General features: G+C 42.7%; 1 long non-coding RNA gene across 1 annotated transcript; it reads right to left on the minus strand.

Annotated features, from left to right (window-relative positions):
- Window positions 1-542: 542 nt before the first annotated feature.
- On the minus strand, window positions 543-13232 carry LOC143839088 (uncharacterized). The gene is made up of 3 exons (XR_013231598.1): window positions 13047-13232; window positions 770-834; window positions 543-642 (listed from the first exon to the last, which is right to left on the minus strand). It is a non-coding gene; the product is annotated as an uncharacterized LOC143839088 (long non-coding RNA).
- Between the last annotated feature and the right edge of the window lie 214 nt (window positions 13233-13446).

Below are 13446 nucleotides of genomic sequence, written 5' to 3' on the forward strand. Positions count from 1 at the left end.
AAGTTGACATTGTAGTGCTACATTTTACAGAATTCTGACATGAGATTGATGTCACAGAGGCCCAGTGCTCCAGAAAGGCACCCTTATCAAGCCATGCCCCATCTTAAGCAACAAAGTGAATACAGAAACTCAGTTAATGAATAATAATCAAGATACGGAAAGCATATGCAGAAATTGTGTAAGCTAAACCAGGGGTCATCAACCCCCGGTCCACGGCCCGGTGGCGGGCCACAAAGGCCACGGTACCGGGCCGCCACCAGCCATGCCTGCTTTCCCCCGCCGGCAGCAAGAAGGAAGGGAAGAGGCAGGCGCAGCCGCCGGCATGGCGGTGATGCAAACGTGCATGCGCATTAGTGCCTCCTAGTGGTGAAAACGTGCACGCGCAGTTGCGCGGCAATTGCTCGTGTGCGTTTTCGCAGCACCCGGGCCGTCGCCTCTTCCCTCACTCCGGAGGCGGTCCCTGACCTGAGAAATGTTGGGGACCGCTAAGCTAAACAATTAAGAAATGACAAGAATGTTTTTCAAAACAACATTGTTAACAACTGGTTTCAGAGTAATTGGCTTATAATACAAAATTGAGTAACGATTGAATAAGCTACCAATTTTAAGCTTGTTTCTGGCTGAAATCCTTCTTCCAAGCATCTGAAAGAAAAATTATACATAAATTATACATAATTATATATAAATAAGAAACAACAACAAAAATGAGTGTAGTTAAACTTAAGAAAGTATTAATGACCATGTTTAAACATAACGAAGTATTAAATACCTTCTTCCTAGGTTGTATCAAGAGGACTGGATCTCCAGTTACTCCCCAAAATCATGATTCCTCTTCTGTTAGACAAACATGAAAGATAGTCTAGCTGTTACTTGTGATTACACTTTCAGAATACTCTGTTGTTTCAGAATATGCTGTTGTTACCCCTCTTAGGTGAAAAGGTGAAAATGCCCTAGAGTCCCACTCCCCCACCCATAGACCTTTGAGGTGAACATCACACTCAACTCCAAAGGTCCTAATGTTATATAAAGATAATGACAATGAGCCATTCTGTTCAGCACATTATTTTTTTGATCAGCTGCATACCTAATTGCTAGGTAGGGATGGGGACCATACCAGCTCACCAAGGACACACAGACACATGCTTCATTTTACTTGGCATATATAAAACCACAGCTTTTATTGTCATTTAAATGAGCATTGACACACAAAAGATGGGGACAGATCCAAATCACCACCCCTGCCTATCCTGTAACCAGCAGACTATAGTCTTGTGAGGAGGGTAACCCCCACCACATGCCTGTCAAGCTCCCCCTATCCATCAGGCTTGCTGGTCCCATGGTAGGTAACCCCTACCAGGAAGCCCATATGTGGGTCTGAGTGACATCCCTGTCAAGCTCCCCCTATTCATCAGACCTGCCAGTCCCCGGGAAGATGAAGCCAAGAAGTCCATGGGAGTCAGCCTCTATTGGAGTCCCCCCCTCCCAGCCACCTCAACATGTGTGGAAGCCATCTCATAGTGGGAAGACACCACTGCTTGGGCACATGCACAGTCTCATAAGGAGGCTCCCACAACTAGGCAGAACTCAGTACACTAGCGCAGAATCTCCCAAAGGATCCACCCCCAACCCAAACTCCTAGCTGTGACATGATACATAAGGCAAGGAAAATTGCACACCAAGAAGCAAATCAACTGAATAACACCCAAAAACAGAGAGGGAGGGTGGGATCAGTGAAACAGCACTCAGTAGCAAGCAGCAAAGGAGGCCGGGCACCCCCACTGGCTGTTCGTTTAAGTTTACCCAACTGGCCAGTGACCCTCCCCAAATCACACAATAGATCACACGTCGGGATTTAGAGACTCATAATATGACATGCTGCCGAGAGTCCACCCAAACTGGTAACCAGCCCTTCCTGGTTACCCAGGTCTAAAAGTTCATGTAAGCAGAGCAGAATAATAATAAACAAATTGCATGAAAATAAAGCAGCCTCACATAAGTTCATGAGAACTGTGTAGGGGAAAGTACTAGAATCTTGTACCAGTAGTCATTCAAAAACAGGTCATATCAATGACTACCGAAAAAAATTTTTTGGAGCAGACCTGTGAAAAATTCAGGGATTGCAAAGAAAGATAACTTAATTAGTCTTTTCTGTCTCATTTGTATGATCATATGATAAGTAACACATTTTGTGATATGTAAAGGTAAAGGTATCCCCTGTGCAAGCACCGAGTCATGTCTGACCCTTGGGGTGATGCCCTCTAGCGTTTTCTTGGCAGACTCAATACGGGGTGGTTTGCCAGCGCCTTCCCCAATCATTACCGTTTACCCCCATATGTAAGAGAGCATTAATACTGGATGATTCATTCTGTTTCTGTAATGACAAATGGAATTATAAAGGGAAAAAAATAAACTATGTAGAAATCTTGGAACAATTGGAGGAAGATCAACAGCAGTATTGTCATAGTCAATGCACACTATCTTTACTGGGACAGCAAGTTTCTGAACAGTTTTATTTCTCATTTCTGGAGGATTATTTTCCTGTCTCCCATGCTGTGTCACAGCATGTTATCTTGTTTTGCAACAAGGCACCATGGGAAGCCGTGAGGGAAAAATCTCAAAAGAAAAATGTAGGCACTCTTTCTTTTTTCAGAAGCAGTCCAATCCATACTGTGCAAGGAACATTTTGCAAACTCTCACAGCAAATATGGCATTTGCATAATGTCAGTGCATTTCTGAATACAGATTTGATGTTTGCTTAACCCTATGTAATTGGACAAAACTGTTCATTATTAGCAACATAGCAATGAAGATGAATTTGAATTCTGAGAGACAAATGAGACCTTTGATTCAACAGCTTGAATGTAATTTTATATATGACAAAAACAACAGAATAAGCAATGAGGTGAGGAACTGCTAGGAGTCTGGAAGTCACATTTTGAGCAAAGGGTGGTAGTGATAACAACAGCAATGTAATTTGGATTAATATAGTACTTTCAGGAGTTCAGAACTAGAGATGGGCACAAACCACCTCATGAACTAAAGTTCATGATGAATTTTGGGTAACTCATGGTTGACAAACTGAAGTTCATGGCAGGTCAACCAGCATGAATTTTCTACAAACTTTCAAGCAGTTTGTGACAGTTTGTGGCAGTTCATGAACGGATATATTTCCGGACAGTCTGTCTCAAACCAAATGTTTACCAAAGTTCAAAGCAACTGGGGAGGCAGAATTCTCCAGCACTGGAAACATTACTAAGTTCCCTGTGCATTTGATGTCTGTAACTTGTATTATAGAACCTGCACCTGACATTTTCCGCAAAGCACTTTCATGGAGCATCTTCTTGAGGAGGGGGGTGCATTATTTGGAGCCCCTAAGTCCAATCTGCACATACTTTTAAGAGCATGTAGAGAACCACCAGAGGGAGGTCCTTTACAAGTGTGATATCTCTGGTTTGTACAGGGTCCATTCTATACACTCTTGAACATGTGACTGTTATTTCCCCAGAAAGTACTTTTCAGGCGGGGGTACCTTCTTGGGGGGGGTAACTCAGACCCTCAAAATCCAATCCTCACTAAACTTAGAGAGCGGGTAGAGGAGAGTCATGCTGGGGAGTGGGCAGTTACCACCTCATGAACCTCACAAACCAAACCAGTTCATTTGGCAGCTAAATGTTCATGGAACTAGGCATACCACAAGCTACAGAGTGAATCAACATGCATTTTCCTGGTTCATGATCATCCCTGCTCAAAACTCTTTGTATACATTTAACCAGGACCTTGCCTCCCTAAAGAAAACACATTCTTTAAAATAAAAAACACAGTATTCTAAACAGCCAGCATCTCTAACCCTTTCTGTTGTAAATATATAAGATGAAAGATGCATAGTAATCATTACATGTGATTCCACAAATCTATAATTCCACAAATTATATGGGGGTGGTGCGATCAGTCATCCTGATCTGTCAAAAATATCTGAATGCTGAAGTAGCCTCTCACTCATAGAGTCTAGATACATGTATATTTGCATTATACTGTCTCCTTAGGATTTATGAAAAAGAGAAGTCAAGCAGTAAGTCTTTAGCACATTGATGAGATTGTAGCCTAATATTCCTAATGACCTCACCCAGACATTTCCTGTATGTGTTAAATAACAGAAGACAAAATGGAACCTCATGGGATTCCACAGCTTAAGGGCCCATGGGGAGCACATCCAAATGTGCTCCCCATGGGCTAACACTGACTTCTGGATCCTGTTGTCCAAAAAGGATAAAAGCCATTATGAGAACAATTTAGACTGCTTTGTGTCCTCATTGGGGAGAAAGAGGGTATAAACAGCAGCGAAATATATTTTCAAATCAACTAAAAAAAAATAGCACTCTAAACCTTAATATAATTTCCAGTGAACATACTTGCTTAGAAGGACACTAGATAGTAATTTCAGTTCCAAAACCAGGTTGACAATCAGATGGGTAAAGCTCATGATGATCTATTTCATTTCAAGAAAATCTGGAACTGAGAGTTTATATAGATATTGCTAGTTAGAGCTTTGTAGTTTAGTTTTGATGTCATTGTTCTTTTCGGTGATAAATCATATGCTGATTGTACAAACCTTATAGTTTTCACTTTCATTGCCTGGATTGATTTTTTGTTGTTGTTTTGATAGCTACAATTATGAGATTCATTTGTTATTATTAGTGGTTAATTTCATCACGAGATGCTTGGAAAGGGGAAAGCAAAGATTAAAAATATCTGTTTATGTGGAACTTGCTATTGATTGACAATGGCTGCAAGCAAGCTCAGAGGTACTTGAGTCCCCAACCCTTGGAGGAAATTTGCTCTAGGCAAAAATGCAGGCAGAGAGTCATCATATTTAAGATCTCTACGGGCCTATAATATATTGAGGGTGGGATTGATGGAATAAATTACCATCGTTTATAATTTTGCATTGAACAAGTAACGGCTGCTGATGTAGCAAGAAAGAAAAATGAAAAATGATCATTTCTTTCTTTAAAAAGATCTGTCTGCAATAAAATACCCATAAACGTTTCAAGCTCCAGGAATAATTGTCTAGGCCAGACTATATTGCCCCTAATTTTAAAATTATGTGTGTATATTAGAACCTATTGTAATATACTCTATGCCCTATTGGAAGAAAGGTATTTGTTGAAATACTTGGCTCCATACAAAATGTTTAAGATATATAAAATGAATAAGCCTAGTAAACAAAGTAAAGCCTAGTAAACAAAGATCATGGCATCCGGCCCTCTCAATTCCTGGCAAATAGAAGGGGAAGAAATGGAGATAGTGACAGATTTTATTTTCCTGGGCTCCAAGATCACTGCAGATGGGGACTGCAGCAAAGAAATTAAAAGACGCTTGCTCCTGGGGAGGAAAGCTATGGCAAATCTAGACAGCATCCTAAAAAGCAGAGACATCACCCTGCCAACAAAAGTGCGTTTAGTCAAGGCTATGGTCTTCCCAGTTGCAATGTATGGCTGCGAAAGTTGGACCATAAGGAAGGCCGAGCGTCAAAGAATTGAGGCTTTTGAACTCTGGTGCTGGAGAAGACTCTTGCGAGTCCCTTGGACTGCAAGGCGAACAAACCGGTCAGTCCTAGAGGTGATCAGCCCTGACTGCTCTTTAGAAGGCCAGATCCTGAAGATGAAACTCAAATACTTTGGCCACCTCATGAGAAGGAAGGACTCCCTGGAGAAGAGCCTAATGCTGGGAGCGATCGAGGGCAAAAGAAGAAGGGGACGACAGAGAATGAGGTGGCTGGATGGAGTCACTGAAGCAGTCGGTGCAAACTTAAATGGACTCCAGGGAATGGTAGAGGACAGGAAGGCCTGGAGGATCATTGTCCATGGGGTCACGATGGGTCGGACACGACTTCGCACATAACAACAACAACAAAGTAAGGCTGGTATTCCATGACTATGGGTATAAATAGGGTTTAGGTTAATTTTTGAAACATTGGAAGTGGTGGAATTGCTGAGCTGGTTGCCAAATAAATAAAAACAAAATGATGCTATTGTTCTAGTAGATCATAAAGGTTAATAGATTTACTATTTACAAGTATTGTCCTATAAGAAAAATCTGCAAGGTTTTTTTTTCAAGTGAATTTTCCAGAACTCTGTTGCAGAGAAAAATTACCAAAGCTTATAGTGAGCCCTCAGTGGTAGATAGTGACGTTTCCCTGCAAGATAAGAGAAGGGCCTCATAACAGTGGTTATCTTCCATGATAAACATTTGAATTGCAGGAGGGCATTTTGGGCTAAGGAAGAAACACACGCATTTCCATTGGCTCAAACAAGGCCACAGCTTTATTATTACTCCACAGGAGTATTGGCACAACATGGGAGCTTGACTTGCAGTCAGAAGACAACAAGAACCCAGACCCTAGCAGCACCCTGGAGCCCATCCAGATCCCTGCTGGGAACACAGGTCTCCTTGCTGCTGGGATCCCATCCACAGGAAGAGCCAGTGGTGCCCTGGGGCCCACCCAGTTCCCCTGCCAGGAACGTGGGTCCCCTTGCTGCTAGAGTCCTACCATAGGGAAGTGTCTCCCTGGGATGCCAAGAGGAAGCGCCCACTTCCCTTGGCACCACCCCAGGATACCCAGCACTGGGGGTACCCACCCTGGGGTGCCAAGGAGAGAAACCCACCTCCTTCTTGATCCCACCCCAGGCCACCTGGCACTGCAAGGCCCAAGCCTCCACAGCCAGGTCGACCCTGCTCACAGACCTGCGACCTCATAGGGAGGTCCCCAACCTGGGGAGTCTAACTCCCCCCAACAGGCTCCATCCCATGCCAAAGCTGCTAGTTGTGACAAAATACAATATAAAGAAATCATCCAGTGGCCATATGGAGATAAGTTTAACAGCCAACAAAACAGAGTGAGTGGGAGGGAAGCTGCTCAGGTGGTGAGCCTCGTGCAAGAGACAGGGCTCCTCCACAGGGTACCTTTAAGGTGTCTTGAGCCCATGCCCAGGCACCAATGGGTGAGCACAATGTGCTCACGTAGCACCCGCCTTTCCTGCAGCCATAGAACCTCCCCCCCACGAGTCTTCCTGCCACCTGCTCCTCCGCCGCGTAAATGGAGGCTGCTGCTAAGTCTTCACTACTTTTTTATTTCAAGGCCAGGTCCCCAAGGTCATTACATAACAGACTTGCTCCATTTCCCAAGTAAAGGATATAATAGGTTCAGGGTGGATTATAAACTCTCAAGCCTCTCCTGTTATGTAACAATTTGATCATTCTGGTTGATCATTATCAACCAGAAGACTAACACAAGTGATTTCCTGAGTTCATCCTGGGCAGAGTCTGCACTTACTTTCTTTATTCCATTGTCAATCCTGTTGAATTCAGATCGCTTTGAACTCGGATCTTCCTCTTCCTCCCCCTCCCCACTGAAACAGGAAAGTCTTCTCCACGTGGTTAGGGTAGTTCAGAAGGGGGGGGAGCCGAGCCTCTTTCTTTCTTTTCTTGAAGAGGGGGGGGAAAGGAGCCAGGCAGGGAGCCTCTTTCTTTTCTTCGAGGGGGTGGGGGAGAAGAACGAGAAAGGCAGAAGAGGGAAGAAAACTCCAGGACCGACAGAAGTTGAGAGAAATTAGGGGCTTCTCCTTTAAGGCAAGCGTGTCACATGACCAGGTGTGACCTATCAGAGGTTCTCTACCACGGAGCTTGGTTTCCCAATCCAGATTTTAAAATATATTGAGCATTAAAAGCACTCCAAGATATTGCACAATAAAGATAGGGTCACTCCGGATCAATCCTTCTTACTGCAGAAGGAAAATTTAAACCGCCCCAAATCCAAACAGAAATCGCATTCTGTGTAGAGGGCAGGGACTGAATCAATCTGGGGTTGGAATAAAAGCTCCGTGCAATTTACACCCTGGACTCTAATCCATGTGAACACAAGAAGATGCCTTATAGCAGTGATCCCCAACCCCCCGGTCCAGAGACCGGTCCCGGTCCGTTGATCACTTGGTACTAGGCCGTGGCTCTGTCTAAGAAGTTAGGTGCTTCAGCACACCAACATCGACCCAACTTTGCAGAAGTCCAGGTCACAAAGCTCCCTTCTCCATTCCTGCTCTGACTAGGACACCCTCATCTCACGTCCAGAAGCGCCTTATTCCCAGGGCAGCCCACACAACTCCACGGCAACGAGGTTCCTGCCCACTGCCTTCAGTGACCATGGCGAAAAGAAACAGAGGCCAGCTTGCTCCCCCATCCTTCTTGTCCGTTTGCCCAATCAAAGGAAACGTAGTGGCCACCAGCTAAGCCCGCCCCTCCGGCGACATCCAATGATAGGCCCTCTAGTAGACTGCCCCCCCCCAGGCCTCAGTAAAATTGTCAAGCGTTGACTGGTCCCCAGTGATAAAAAGGTTGGGGACCACTGCCTTATAGTAAGTCAGACCATTGGTCCATTACAAACAGTACGATTGACTCTCACTGGCATCAGCACTCCAGGGACTCAGGCCTAAGTCTTTTGAATCACCTAACATTCAATCCTTTTAACTAAAGATGGATTGAACCTGAGACTATCTACATACAAAGCAGATGTTCTGCCACTGAGTTGATGCAGCTGGTGCCAAGGAGCGTCACCAAAGAGCACTATGTGCCATATTGTTATAACATTTTATCATGCAGTTATGCATCCTCTAGTTCATGTAGATATGTATCCTCTAGTGTGATACCGCATTGTATAATCTTTAGTTCAGGTTTTTTCAACCATGGCTTTGTGAAACCCTAGGGTTTCTTGATGGCCCTAGATCATCTATGGTCATGTTGACCTCCCCCAAATGGCCAATGATGGGTCAGGAGGAGGTGGGAAGGGGAGAAAACCCAGATGGATTTGTGCACAGCTATGCTTCCCAATCATAGTTTGCATGATTGTGCCACTTCTTGGGTTTCTCAAAGTCTGAAGAATGTTTCAGAGGTTAATAGTAAAAAAATTGAGAACAGCTTCTCTAGTTATTAGTATTACTTCACAAAATTGTTATCTTTCTGGTTCTCAACCATTATTTTGCTATTACATTTCAACATGAATAAATACATGTGTTTTATAATATTTTAATGCTTTAATCATGAAAGTTTTTACAATTTATATCAATTATTTTTGAAGCATTAAAAAGAAGGTGATGATCACTATTAAAATGTAGATAAATATTTCACATGGAGACAAATATTTCATATTCTCCATTAGACATGAGGTAATTAGGTCTTGTGACTAATGTTTGATGGAAATAGTGCAAATACTTTGCCAACAAATGAATCTCTGATTCTAGCTCCCATAAACTCTCTTGACAGATTAATTTGGAAAGCAGCACCAACTAACAACTGTTTTGGTTTATGATCACAAAATAAAAGATATGATTTTGGACAAAAATTCGATATTGTTTCAGGAGTATAATGAAGAAATCACACCACATTGTACAAAATATAGTAGCAAGAGAGATTTTGTGAGCCCACAAGAAGAAGAAAAAACATATGAATTCTTAATAGTTCATGTCTTGGGAATGTACCCATTAACCCTAATTAAACTTTTGCTTGGTTCAAAAGTATAGAAAGCTTTTGAGCAGATGGGCTTGTTAATTTACTCTGGCTCCATCAAGATGTTCATATTAAGACAAAGATATGTGATCCATACGTTATTAACATATTTCCATGTTCTCCTAATCACAAGTACGCACTACTGCCTACAGAATTTTTTAAAAAACAATATAAGCAAAATGACAAGCAACAGATGCATACACACACAAAATCAGAGCAACACAAATACTAGACCTCCTGTTTAGCTTAAAAAAAAATTAGAGCATAGATGACTTCTCTCATATCAAAATGGATACCTCATTGCCCAGCAGTGTTTGTATTCCAGTGAGAATGATAACTGCCTAATTTTGTCAAAGCTCATTCATGCACAAATCAACTAAATTCCATGGCTTGAACATGATTTTCTTTCTCAAAGAAGCTCAATTTCTGACTACAAAAATGAACATGCATGAAGGAGAGTCTCAACAGAATATCATGGAGTCTTAATGGAACATCATTAAATACCAGGGTAAATATTCTCCCACCAATGAACATGGTTTGTTTAGTGATTAGAGGGCATGTTCCAATTTAGCTGGCTTATCCCTTGTGTTCTCAATTTAGCTTGCAGGACCTCACTCATAGCTTCTGGAGTGGCACTCAGGACTCCAGCATTTAATTTATCTGATGTATTGTACATGTCCTTTCTTATGTATGAAATAGTTATTGTTTTGCTGTAGTTGGTTTTGAAAAATAATTGTACGCATTGGCTTGGCTTTTCTTTTTCAGTTCTCCAAGGACAAAAAAAATAGTCCTTGCTTGTTACAATGCCGCAACATCATAACGTAACAGTCTTGTTAACACTTGGGGGGGGGAAGGGGGAAACCATTCAGAGAAAACCCTGAGCGCCTTCACCCATCCCACCCTACAACTGCCTTGCACAGCCTACTTGAGCCTAAAGGAAGTTCTAAGGCTCCAGGCAGTGAAGGGGTGTGCGCATTCTAAGGGCAAGCCTTGGAATCCAACTTCCCCTGAAAAGCACCCTGGTGCTAATTTACAGCTGTCATAGACTGGAAGCATTCAGGCAACCCTTCAATATGCCTGTCCAGTTCTAGCTGAAAGCTTCCTTCTCTCCAATTTCCAGTGGAATCCAATGAGAACAACAAAAAAAGGTCAGGAAAATACCAAGGAGTATATCCCTCCTCAATGAATATATTTAATGTATTTTATACAAAGGTAGTTTGGGTGATTCTGGGCAGAAGGATGGGCCCCAAGAATTACCAGTGCAAGGGCTGACTAGGGTTTTACCCCTCAAGAAGGGAGAAAGAGCCAGCATGTCAGGGACCTTGTTGCTGAGTGCCTTCTTCCCATAACATGCAGCCAGCTTCGGGGAAACTTGATGAAGGGACAGCATGGGGGGGGGGGCAACGCAGAGCCTGGGGCAGCTTCCCAGGAGGGCCCATGCCTAAAACTATCTCCGAATTTACATTGCCTCTTGCCTCCTATGAGCCACTTGGCAGAGAAGTGAGAAAAAACATAAAATAATAAACATTGATTGGTCCCATACGTAAGGTCAGTAGTACTACCCATTTGTTCTTAATTAATTGACTTTATTTATACGCCAGTTTCTGGGAACTTAACATGGTTTACACAAGTTGTGAAGGCTGTAGCAATCTCATCACTACATTTCAGAGGTTATGGAAAATTCAAATAACATACAAAAAAGGTAGGAGGGAAGGATGGCACAAAGGCAGCTTTTTGACTTAGGAATTGATGGTGCTGTCATCTCTCAATAGAGACATCCTTAGACATTTGGGTGTGGAGCCTGGAAAGGGCATGGTTTGGGAAGGGGGAAACTCAGCAGGGTATAATGCTATAGAGTCTTGGGATCAGTTGTAATTAGTGGCCAAGTTTAGGAAAATCTGCAAAATATGAGTTTACAGGCTAGAGAGGGTAGAATTTAAGGAGAAGAAGAAGCTCAACAGGAATGTAATGTTATAGAGTCCACTCTCCAACTCTCCAGACCTTCCATTTCCTCCAAAGGGAGCTGATCTCTGCTGTCTTGACATCAGCTTTAATTCCAAGTCCCACCTGCAGGATGATAACTATAGTTATAATTCAGGGTCTGATTCTGCATGAGTAATTTGCCCCCTGAACAGCCTCTCATTGCTCATGGGTTTTAGTGCTGCTTCCACATGATGTTGGCAGCAACCTGTGGCTGTGCAGGGACTGGTGCCAGTTTTAGGCAGATTTGCTTTGAGATGAGGGAAATCACAAAATCATTATTTGCTACTTCTTGCCACACTGCAATCTGAGGTGCAAACAAAGGCAAGCCTGTGTGGAAGGAGAAACACTTGGTATTGGTAGCATTTTGCCCACCCTCACACCTGCTCTTCCCTCTCCATTCCAGGATCAAGATTTTAAAAAAATGGTGTAGTCTGTATTGCTGCGAGACCACAAAACTACTTTCCCTCAAAAAAAAATGTTCTCCTCATTGTGCTTGGTAAATTTGGGGTCTAGCTCACAAAACACATTCCTGTGTGTGTTTTCTAGTGGTGGGGTATTAACGGGGAAATGTGTGTGTGATGAAGCAACCCTCTCTCTATACGCTTGGTGTCCGTGCTCTGTGTTTTGAATCTTTACTGTGAACACACAATCATGGGGGTCCACTTATCATGGCCAGCCTATCATAAATGAACCCCAATATAAAAAGAGACCATTATAAAAATCCCAAAAAGAAATCTAAGGGAATGTTTTATTGTTGTGGCATGATCCCATGGCAACATGGAAATGTAAGTTTTTACAAATATATTTTGGAGTTGTGGCTTTTCCACATTGCAATGTTGAAGTGCTCTTTAAAAAAACAAACATCAATTTTGGGGCTTGGGGGGAAGGAACTTTGAGTCCTCAAAAAAACAGCTGTGAAGGGATTGGTGGCTTGCCTTGATTGACAAGCCAAGAAGCAGAAGTTCAGGTTGTTCTCTCTTCTGGTTTCTCTACTGCCTTGTCGGGAGGCAAAAAGCCATGATGAGGTAATGGGAAAACACAGGAAAGGACTCCCGTCAGGACACTTGCAAACGCACAGCTTACAATTACGCATTTGCAAGCAGGAGGCAAAGCACGTTTTATGCCTCCATGTGGAATTGGTCAGGGAAAAGTCCAGGCAGCTCCTTGAGGTGAGTAACTTGAGGCAGCGGCCCTCTAGGGCAGTGATCCACTTTCCCTATGGCCTGTGTTCTCCATTATTGTGCCCCCATGAATTTAATCAAAGTTACTCAACAGGATCTTTAGTATCTTTTTGTTGATGTCTGCTATAGCTTTTCATATATAGTAACAAATAATATCATTAGCACTTTAAATTTCATTACAGAATTTGTCCTAGTTTAATATTTAAAATAAATGCAACACAATCACTTTCTACTTGCTTGTGTTAAATATGCAGCATGCAAAGAACAAGATTATTTCTCCTCAGAAATCTTTTGGGAACAAAGTGTTCAAGCCACCACCACACTCACCCTAGTTCCCTTTTTTCCACAGCAGCAGCAACAGTGGCATATCCCTCTGCTAAAATTCCACCTTTTTATTTCATCCTTTAGAATTCATTCTTTAGATGCAACTGTTTGAAAGGAAATGGCTGTTTGAAACCCAACAAGCATCCATTGCCCACCTCTTCCTTTCAGAGGAAGAAATGCTCATTTCCCTGAAGCTCTTCAAATTCAACTGTCAGCACCTGTGAAAACACTTCACAGGACTGAGATTTCCATCCTCTCAATGAACCCTCCTCAGGCCTTTGTTCGGCTGCCTTTAGTCACAGGCTTTATTTATTTATCCTCTCAGGCTACCTCAGCTGTGACAGTCTGAAATTAGCCCATTATTTGCTATTCATACGTGGTGGAAAAAACAAACAGAATGAAT

This window comes from Paroedura picta, chromosome 5, assembly GCF_049243985.1.
Source record: "Paroedura picta isolate Pp20150507F chromosome 5, Ppicta_v3.0, whole genome shotgun sequence".
Lineage (NCBI taxonomy): Eukaryota > Metazoa > Chordata > Lepidosauria > Squamata > Gekkonidae > Paroedura > Paroedura picta.